Consider the following 10226-nt stretch of genomic DNA (forward strand, 5'->3'; position numbering starts at 1 on the left):
GCTCTATTTCTCAGCTGATCTGGTGGGATCATAGGAATCTCCTGCCATTTCCAGCATTTCAAAGACCTGAGAATTCAGCAGGGTCAGACCTTCCCCTAATTTATCCCCAGCTGGAACCCCTGCCCAGGTGCCACCTTGGCCAGCTCCGGTGCTCGGACTCAGAGCAAGGTGACGGGGCTTGGTGCAGAGGGCCCCGGGCAACAAGGCAGCGGAGCAGCCAGTGACGTAGTATCCCAGCACGGTTCTGTAGAATGGAGCTCACCTGCCCGCGCTCCAGGATGAATCGTTCTGAGCTCTGGTGGTCTGGGCTTTTTTCTCTTTTTCAAGCTCTGTGGATCCATATTTGCCCGTTGCTCCACCATTCCTGAGCTTCCCAGCCACTCAGATCCAGCAGAACCTGCCTTCTCTGGGGGAGCCCTCAGGGGAGGCTGGAGGGTTGCATGTCCCAGGTTTCTTTCAAGGTAGGACACTGCATGGTGTAGTGAGGCCCTGCTAGCACTACCCCTTGTCCACTGCCAGGGGCACAGGTTCGGAGCTGGCGCTGGTCTGTAGTCACCAGAAGTCTCCCTTCGAGGGCTGGCCAGTGGCCTGGGACCCAAGCCCTGCCTGTGGTGTGCCAATTCTGAGGGTAAATCAGGGAGTTTGGGGCCTGGGGCTTGCCCTGCTCACTAGCACACAACTCACTTTTATTAAGAAAGCAAATTTGCACTGTGATTTTCCCCAAGCACAGTGAGGAGGGGAGGGGAGGGGAGCGCCTCTTGCAGCCATAGACAAATTGGAGAAGTGTAATCCCAGGAAAGGGGCTGCCCAAGCAGCAGGGTCACTGCTGCTGACACCACAGCCTGGTGCATTAACGACTATTTCATTGCTTTCTTCAGCATGTTCACCCCTTTTGCTGTAAGATCTCTCCATAAATTCCCAGGACCTTCTCCCATAGGGCTCAGTTCCTGCTTCCCCAGCCCGCACCCTAGCACTGCCCCGGAGCCAGCACTGCAGACTCGAGGTTTTCTCCTGGTGCCGGGCGGGGGAGTGTGTCTGGGCCTCGGGCTGGTTCTGGCAGGGTTGCAGTTCTGGTGCATCGTGGGTCTGAGCGATAAAGACAATCCTACATCTCTAGTGGCTGGTGTCTTTTAAAGGTCCAAAGGGCGCATCCACTGGACGCTCGAAATACTATTTATGGGGAAGTGGCAGAAATGTCGCCTAAAGCTGGCGGACTGAGCATGGGACTGGCTGCAGAGGGCAGGTGAGACGAGGCTGGAGGGAGCAGGGGCATCCCATGGCTGCTGATCATGCTCTGAAAAGCAGAGGGGAGTCTCTTCCCTGCCCAGTGGGAAAACCTCTTTGTGGTTTGCTGTGCAGGGTCTTGGCTCCTGTGCAGCCTCTGACAGGTATCAAGTGGAGATGGGGCCCTGCTGGCAGGGCCGTGGGTGTGATGGGGGATTGGGCTGTGACATGCAGCTGGCTGGAATTGCTGTTGCAGCACCCGTGGAGGCCCTGCATTGGCTGCCCAAGGAATCCTGGTGGCCATTTTTCTTTCTCTGGTGGCACTTGATACAAACGAGCTTGATGCTGCAGGAGAACAGAGCTGCCAGCGCTACCTACCTGGCCGTGGCAAATGCAAGTGACTGAGGCTTCTGCGCCTTCAGTGCTTTGAACGGCTTTGGCTGGCAGTGCCACCCTGGCCCTAGAGATTGGCCACCAGCTTCCTGCCCTGCGGGGACCTTTCACCAATTCCAGCCTCGCTGCTGCTGTTCACAGAGGTGTCGCCTCCGGCCTTGTGCAGCAAGGGAAGGGAACGTTGCAGCGAGTGGCCTGACAGCTGTGTGCATGCGTGTGTTCTCCTAATGCAACGGATATGTTCGAGGATTGACGCCAGATGAACAGGGAATACACAACAGATATTTGGGTGGACCAAAGCTTGCTACATACTAGCCACACTCCGAACGCCCGCATGGCCTCTGCACAGGCTGTCACAGGTCAGGGGACTTGAGCCAACCCCCTCCCTAGAGGTGAATTTAGCTCTGACCTGTGAGAACCTGCTGGTCATCAGCCAATGAATGCAGCTTGTTTCCCTGGGCTGTGTGGTGTTACACGTTTCTCTCACCTTGTGGGACATTGACAGGTTCATGCACTAGGGGTCTTTGTAGGTACTGATGCCTTTTGCAGCTGCACTGAAGCGGGGTTGGACTGGGGGTCCCTCTGCTTGGATTTCCTGGCCATTGTCTGGCCCTCGCAGGTTCCTTTAGGAACCTGAGGTCCTAGCTAAGACCACAAAGCTTGGGCAAGAACAGGTGTCAGACAAGCCCTTTCTCTAGCCCTTGTTGCCTGCCCTGTCCACTGGTACTGAGCCTCCGCATTGCACACTAGCCCCAGTGCCCCGGCAGGCAGCTGCTCTGCGGTGGAAGAATGCACCAGGGCCCATGCATTAGCTGAGCCAGCACTTCCTTCCAAAGACGGCAGAGTGTATCGCAAAGGGGGGGGAGACACCACGTGCCAGGTCCCATGGTGCCCCATTGGCGAAGGGGAAGGCATGATCACGCACTTTGTAGGAGCTCTGCAGCCTAGTCAGTCCTCATTTGAGCTGTTCAGACTGGAGGGAAAGCAAAGATGAGGTATGCGAGCAGGTGTAGGCAGAGCCTGCGATCCTACCATCGCTGAGGCTCCTGTGAGATCCCAGTATCTGCTCACGTCAGTCAGGACCAGAGCAGGGGGACGTGCACTAGGCCAGGCTCGGTTGGTGGGGAAGACAGTAAGAGGCCATGTGCCGCCATCTGCAACTGCGCAAACCCACCCAGGTTGCTGGCTTCAGGCAGCCTGAGACCAAGACAAAACAGCCTTTGGGGATCCCAGGCCGGGGAAAAGTAACGAAGCCAAACAGCGCTTTGAAAAGGAAAAATCAAGGTGTGACAGGGTGGTTTTTAAACGGCCATAAAAAACAAACGGAACAAGTGGAACCAGCCTTGGAATGACCTGGGCTAGAATGTACAAAACGGGCCCAGGGACTTGCCCTCTGGGACCTGAGATTGCGGCTTTTCCTGGCAGGAGCACGCAGGGAGGGGCACAGCTGGGGTGGGCTCTGCTGGGGATGCCCCATTTTCAAATTTTCTTCCAGGATTTTGCAAGTGGAATTTGGGCCGATGCTATTTGTCGCATGTGTGCTTCGCTCAGGTCCCGCTTGTGCCGGGAATCCTGGGCCCCTGGAAGGGAGGGTTTGTCAGAGACAAGAGAAATAAAAGATTTGTGTTTTTCAGATTCATTCCTCTGTCTGCCTTTTGTGTGCGGCTTGGGGAGCGTTTGGGTGGGGTGGCTGAGCCGCAGCACTGGCTGATGGCTCGCAGGGCAGTGCAGTGCAGTGGGGCTGATGGGAGCTGGGTGTGTAGTGACCCATCCCCAGTGGGGAATGGAACATGGGAGTGGGTGCCTGCTCGTGTGCTCAAACACAAATACTTCCCTGGATTGGCGCCTAGGGGCTGTGGTCTCTACCTCTGCCACCAATGGAGTGACTCCCATCAGCTTGCTGAGCAGTAAACTCTTGGACGGAGCCGCCACTGGAGGGCATGTGGTGCAGGGAACCAGCTTGTTGCATTTGCCAGGCCTGGTGCTTTGTTTCCCCACGACCCAGCTGCAGACTGGTGCCAGTCCCTGAGCTTTCCCTGATCGTGTAGGAAGGCAGCAAGCCAGTCTCTGCTATCAAAAAGGTTGAGAAACACTGAACTTCGTGCTTCCCAGGTAAACTGTACTTGCAGCCCATTGGGTGGTCCCAGCACCCCCACTGCAGAGCTGCCTCCAGCATCGTCCCTCCTTGCAGTCCCAAGGAAAATGGGATGGGAATGGGACAAGTTGGGCTAGCTCCCTGGCCTGATGGAGCTTCCATCCAGCAGGGGTAGGGGCCTGCAGCTGACTGTTGGAAGGGTGCAGCCAGGCCCCTGGCAGCTGTTCCGTTTGAAAATTCAGCTTGCAGCTGGCTGCCCCGAGGCAGAGAACCAAGCCCAGGTCATGAGGAGCGCTCTGCCTGCGTGGCTGAAGTGGTAGCTCTCCAGGCCACGTGCTCCTGGTGTGGACGCAGCTTATACCAACATAACTTTGCTGGCACAGCTTACTCCAAGGAACATGCTGCCACCAGCGCAGCTCTGCTGGGCAAGCTCTGGCTCTGCTATGGCCTTGTGCTGGCACAGCTCTGTCCGTCACAACTCCCACCTGGGCTGGGCAGAGCTCTGCTAGCTGACACTCCTGGAGCTTGCAGCTCCATAACCTGCCACTTCCTACTGGTGCCACCACCCCCTCTTCTGTCTTAATCAGGCCCTGACATTGGTGGGTTGTGGCCACATTCTACCTGGGGCAGGATGGGGTTGTAGACAGCCCCGCCCCCCTCCCTTCTGCACTGGGGCGCTGTCAAATTCTCAGTGCCAGGATTATCTTGTGGCTCAAACCATCTTGTATCCCCACCGCTGTCAGGGTCCCCCAACCACCTGCTTGTAACCATGGCACTAGCTACCAAGGAGAAGAAACCCTGGCAAAGTCTGTACTTCTAGCTACTGGTGTAACTGGAGCTGGGGCTAAGGAAGAGTAGCCAGTGCTGTGGGCCAGCTCTCCAGGGGCTCACCCATGAGTGGGACCAGCTGCTCCCATCCAGCATGCTAGCCGGCTCACAGCAGGCCTGGGAGGAGCGCAGGGTGACAACAGATGTAACTTAGGCAAAGGGAACTCCTGCCCCACCAGATACCAGGTTAGGGGTCTGCACAGGGGTCCCAGCTAGAGGCCAGAAAGGCTTGTGCTAACCTGCTGAGTGACAATGGGAGCCTGGCTTAGACTGCTGCAAGTCCACAGCCGTCTGGGACACAGATCATGCTGCCCCTCAACCAGTGGCCCCCACATAGGATCACAGAGACAGAGGTAGAACCCAGCCCCTCCTGCCCACCTAGGCCAGACCCCTACTGTGTGGGTTAAAGGAGAATCTGCCTTAGCTCAGCGCTATAGGGGCCTCTGGTGCACACGCCACTCTGATTCCAGCCAGGGACATAGGGGTGTAGGCTGCCCCCCCCGCCCCCGCTTCTCCCTTGCTCCCACCCCAGACAGCTCATTCCAACAGGCCCTGAGTTCAAGGGGTTGTGGGGCAGAAGGCTCAGGGACTTCTCCCCTCCTGCACAGCAGTGCAAGCATCAGATGCTCTGGGGAGCAGCAGTCCCTCCTATTGCTCCTTTAACTCATCAGACACATACACTGCTCCCCCACCTCTAAGACGCCTCAGCCCATCCCTGGTGCCTGCAGCCGGGACTCTGAGCCATGAGGCGATGAAGCCCAGCAGGTGGCTTGAGCCTTGTGGCCTCTTCTAGGGTTGCCAGGCATCCAGTATTTGACTGGAATAGCCAGTCAAAAATGGACCTTGCTGACGCTGGTCAGCACTGCTGCTCAGGCTGTTTGTTAGAAGTCCAGTCGGTGGCATAGCGGGGCTAAGGCAGGACCGCTGCAGCCCCTACATGCAGGGGTGGCCAGGGAAGCTCTGTCCTCTGTGCCTGCCCTGAGGGCTGGCTCCGCAGCTCCCATTGGCCGGGAACCATGGCCAATGGGAGCTGTGTGGGCGGTGCCTGCGCATGGAGCCTCCTAGCCACCCTTGCGCCTAGGTGCCGCAGGGACATACTGGCCGCTTCTGGGAGCCGCTTGAGGTAAACGCCAGCCGGCGCCTGCACCCTGAACCCCATCCTGGATCCCAGCCCTGAGCCCCCTCCCAGAGCCTGCACCTCAACCCCTTCCTGCACCCAAACTCCCCCCCAGAGCCCACCCCTCCTTCACTCTGAACCCCTCGGCCAAGCCCAGTGCCCCCTCCTGCACCTCCTCATCCTCCCCCCTGCCCTGAGCCCTCACCTGCCGGAGTCTGGTGAAAATGTGTGTGTCGGGGGCGGGGGGGGAATGGAGTGAGTAGGGAGGCAGGGCCTCGGGGCAGGGAGGGTGGGGCAAGAGCCTTCGGTTTTTCTGCAAGCAGAAAGTTGGTGACACAAGCCTCTTCGCCCCATGTAGCGTCTTCACCCCCCCCCCCGGTAGGGCAGGTCCCGGGCTGGCAGCGACCTGAGCAGAAGTAAGTGGGCACCGCTTGTCGCTGGGCACACGCCAAAGCAAAGTATCAGGGCTGGGCTGGCTCTGCAGGGGCAGGGGCAGGCCCCAGCACTAGGCATTAAGTTACCGCCCCCCCCACCCCCCCAGCACTGGCCTGTTGCCCCCTTGGCTCAGCTGCCCTGCCCCAGCCACACAAGGCTGGTGCTGTGGGGCCAGGTGCAGCTAGGGCTCCCCCTGCTGCCCATCACCAGATACTGCAGCTAGCGCCATGGGAGGTTCCCCCCCCCCCACCCCCCCAGCCACTCCTCACCAAAGCAATTCAGGGCATGGTACAAACAACTCCTGGGTGGACGCACTGCACAGAAAGGCTGCCGCCCTGCCCCCCATATGCAGCAATAAGAGTAAACTGTCCCCCACCCAGTACACCTGGGCCAACAGCAGCCTAAGGGGCTCAGCAGGGCTCCTATGTCACTGCACGATCCCAGCCCTCTGGGTGCAGGTCACGCCACCGCCCAGCCACGCCGCAGACGACAGGCTGCGGGGGGGTGCGCGGTGGGGGCTGTGCATACACATGCTCTGTCTTGCAGCACCTCTGTGGTAGGGCGCCCCCTGAGTCCCGGTTTGGCCAGGACAGTCCCTTCTTTAAGCCCTGTCCTGCCTTGCTTGGCAAATCTGGGCATTTGTCCCAGCCAACTGCTCACCAGGCCGCAAAAGCAAACTGGACAAATGCCATGTTGCCAAAAAAAGTAGGGTGCCCCCCCCCCCGCAATGGGCAACAGAGGACCATGGCGAGGGGGGGAGGGCAAGCAGTAACACTGGCCCTGCACCAGAGGGTGGGCTAGGGCCAGGCCAGCTGTGCATGGGCAGGCAGCAGGGGGTCTTGAGCTGGCCCCATGCAGGTACGGGGGAGAGGGGTGTCAATGGGGGCTTTGGGCCAGTCCTGTGTGGGTGGCAGTGAGGCTTGGGCTGGCTGCATGCATGGGCAGCAAGGCCTCATGCCAGCCTCACATGTGGGGAGAGAATGGGGGTGTCTCAGGCTAGCAGACCCTTGCTGGCAGAAGACAGGATGGGCAGGCTCATGTGTGTGTGTGAGGGGGAAGCAGGGGGCTGCAGGTTGGCCCCCATGTGGTGTCCTGTTTTCCCTTTGGGAAAATAACAGCTCCCTTCTCCGTTGGAGCATTGCTGGTGAACAGGAGCCTGCCAAGACCTTGTGAGAGCGAATGGGTGGTGGTGAGGAGAGATTCATCCTGCCCCCTTCTCATGCTGCTCAATCCCTACGCGGCCCAGCATATACAACCCCAGATAATGTTTTCACCCCTCAGCCATAAGGCCAGGTGAGCAGCTAGGCATGAAAGGAGACAGTGGCCCATGGCTGAGTGGGAAAAGGGATGGGAGTGAATACCTGGCTGGCCATGGGCCCAGCAGTGCAGCATGCTGTACTCATTTGTTCCCTTACACCAGCAATGCATCCAGGGCTGCACTCCTGCCAAAGCCCCAGCCATCTGTGCCTGGAGCTGCAGCGAGACCCAGGTTACTGCTCACTCCAAGAGCAGGATGTTGGGCCCATTTGCACCATCTGTTCATTCCACATAGAAGATTGTGTATTTCCCCCCAACTACGGCTGCGAGAGGCCTCCTCTCTCTCGACCCACTTCCACCCCCTGAAGCTGGAATGGCCTCAGCCAAATCTACTAGAGGGCAGCAGGTACCTCTACACCAGCTTACTAACAGGTCAGCGCATAGGAAGAGCTAGTGGCGTTCTTGCCCATTTTACCAAATACCAGCTCAAGCCCCTCCCCAGAAACCTAGGAAACTAAATGCCTTTCCTGGGCATCTTTAATAGGCAATACTTCCCCACTCACAAGCATGGAGTCTGAGTATGAAGTATTCAAGGAAAAGGGGATATAGAATCAACTCAGGAACAGTAACAACATGTGTGTGTATGTATAAAATAAATCACTCATCCCCATGGTATCTTTGGCAGAAGATCAGCTCAGTTCCCAAAGGGCTGGTGGGAGCAGGGCCGGCTCCAGGCACCAGCGCAGCAAGCAGGTACTTGGGGTGATCATTGGAAAGAGGCAGCACAGCCGGCTCTTCAGCGACAATTCAGTGGTGGGTCCCTCAGTCCTTCTCGAAGGGAAGGACCTGCTGCCGAATTGCCACCAAAGAATGAACCAGCTGCGGTAGAGCTGCCACCAAAGTGCCGCCAGTCGCGGCTTTTCCCCCCACCCTGCTGCTTGGGGCGGCAAAAACGCTGGAGCCAGCCCTGCATGTGATACCTGATAAGAAAACACTCCTTTTAAATAATTTCTGTCCTCTTCTCCTTCTTCACTTACACCCTCTCGTTGGTTGGTTGTCACAGTCACCTGCTCCTTCTGCTGCTGCACTCTACTCATCATCGATTATCCCAGTCCAGAGCTCAACAGGCCCATCTCCAACTCCTAGGGGAAATACTAGGCAGTCTGGCCCTGAGTCTTCATCATTTAACTCAGCTGTGATTCTTCAGTATAGTAGGGACAAAACTTGCCCTTTTCGTGTCTGTCCATATTTCACTATCCAACCACGCCAGACAGAGGATATGGTTAGGGTGACCCCTCATCCAGGGCACATTTGGTGCAGTTCTTTTGCCTCCTGTCACCCCACAAGGATAACACCATTTCTTTATCCTTTCACCCAAAAAACAAACCAATTTTCACCACCACCACCACCACAATTTCACATAACAAAAATGCAAATAAGGTCTGGTTAATTGTCTCTTCTCCCTGACTACCAGTAGATGGCAGCAGAGAGCTGTTTCCCCTACAGAGCTCTGGCCTTCTCAAGCAGCTCTGGGCCACTTTCCGCTGCTGGCCAATAAATGGTAGCAGCAAGCGCCCTCCACTCTAAACTCCAGGCTACAGGTCTCACACCACATGCAAAAAACAAACAAAAAACAACACCTACATGAAAAATGTTAAGGCTGTAAACCCAGGTACCCACCATTTAGGGAAGGCCAGATTTACAGTTGCCCCCTTAATCCAGACTCCACGTGCATCCATCCTGTCCACTAAAGCAGCAGTTCTGAACCGGGGTCAGAGGCTCAAAGGGAGCCTCAGTGCCATGGAGCTACCCCTGGAACAGCAGCTGTCTCCACCCTGGGTAGCACTGAGGATGGAGACAGTTTCCCTGGCCTTCATCCCAGTGCCACAGTGCCAGCCTGTGGCCAGGAGGAATCACTGCAGAGGATGGAATTCCTAACAGCCTTTGATGGGTGCATAGGAGAGAATGTGGTTGGAAGCGGAACAAGCTCTTTGGGGGCGATGTAAAAGAAAAGGCCATACAGAGATCTGCATTTTCTTGCTTCCTCCTCTTTAAATGTACAGGATTTTCAGGCTCCTTTCAGAAACTCTTCCCTGCACCCCCAGTAGGTGCCTCACTGAGAAAGCCTGTTCTGAGAATGGCATTCTCTGGGCGGAACACACATGGCAGTGGGAACCCTCCAAACAGGCACATGAAGCTCAGCTTTTAAAGCCAGACCTCCTCTCACCTTCTCCCGTAGCTCAGTATAGTACAAAGGGCCATAACCAGGAGTAATGGTGTCGAATTACGAAGGGGAGGCCTTTTGCTTATGATATTAAGGAAAACTTCCCAAGAGGTGGAATGGCTTCCCAAGGAAGGGAAGCCCTATCGTTTGGGACATTTAAAACTAGACTTGTCAAACAGTCATAAAGGTACAGCTGGAAATGTGCCTACATCAGTGGGGAGAGGAGTTGGGTTACTCCTGGAATTTCTATCACAATTTTTCAATGAAGCCTAATGGAAAATGGTTTTCAGTTTAGTAAGAAAATCTAAGCTAAGGAAAATATCCATCAAAATGTAGAAATGTTAAAGAAAACTTCAAGCCAGAGCAGCTCAGTCGGATTCCAGATCCACTGATAGGAATAAAGGAGCTTGAGGAAGAAGGGATTCATGCTTCTTTATAAATCTCCCTGCATGAGCTGGACTTAACATGGTCCCCTCTTATTCCAAAATGAATAGTTCTGATGCTCAAGTGGGCTTCAACAGGGTGTCTCTATGGAGACAATGTCATGGGAGAAAAGGCCATTCAGGATTCTGAACCAAACTTTCTCAAGTGATATTATGGGACTCCTGGACGTCTATCACAACTCAATCAGTGTGTGAAAAAAACAAGACGTG

The sequence above is a fragment of the Chelonoidis abingdonii genome, chromosome 14 (genome assembly GCF_003597395.2).
Source record: "Chelonoidis abingdonii isolate Lonesome George chromosome 14, CheloAbing_2.0, whole genome shotgun sequence".
NCBI lineage: Eukaryota > Metazoa > Chordata > Testudines > Testudinidae > Chelonoidis > Chelonoidis abingdonii.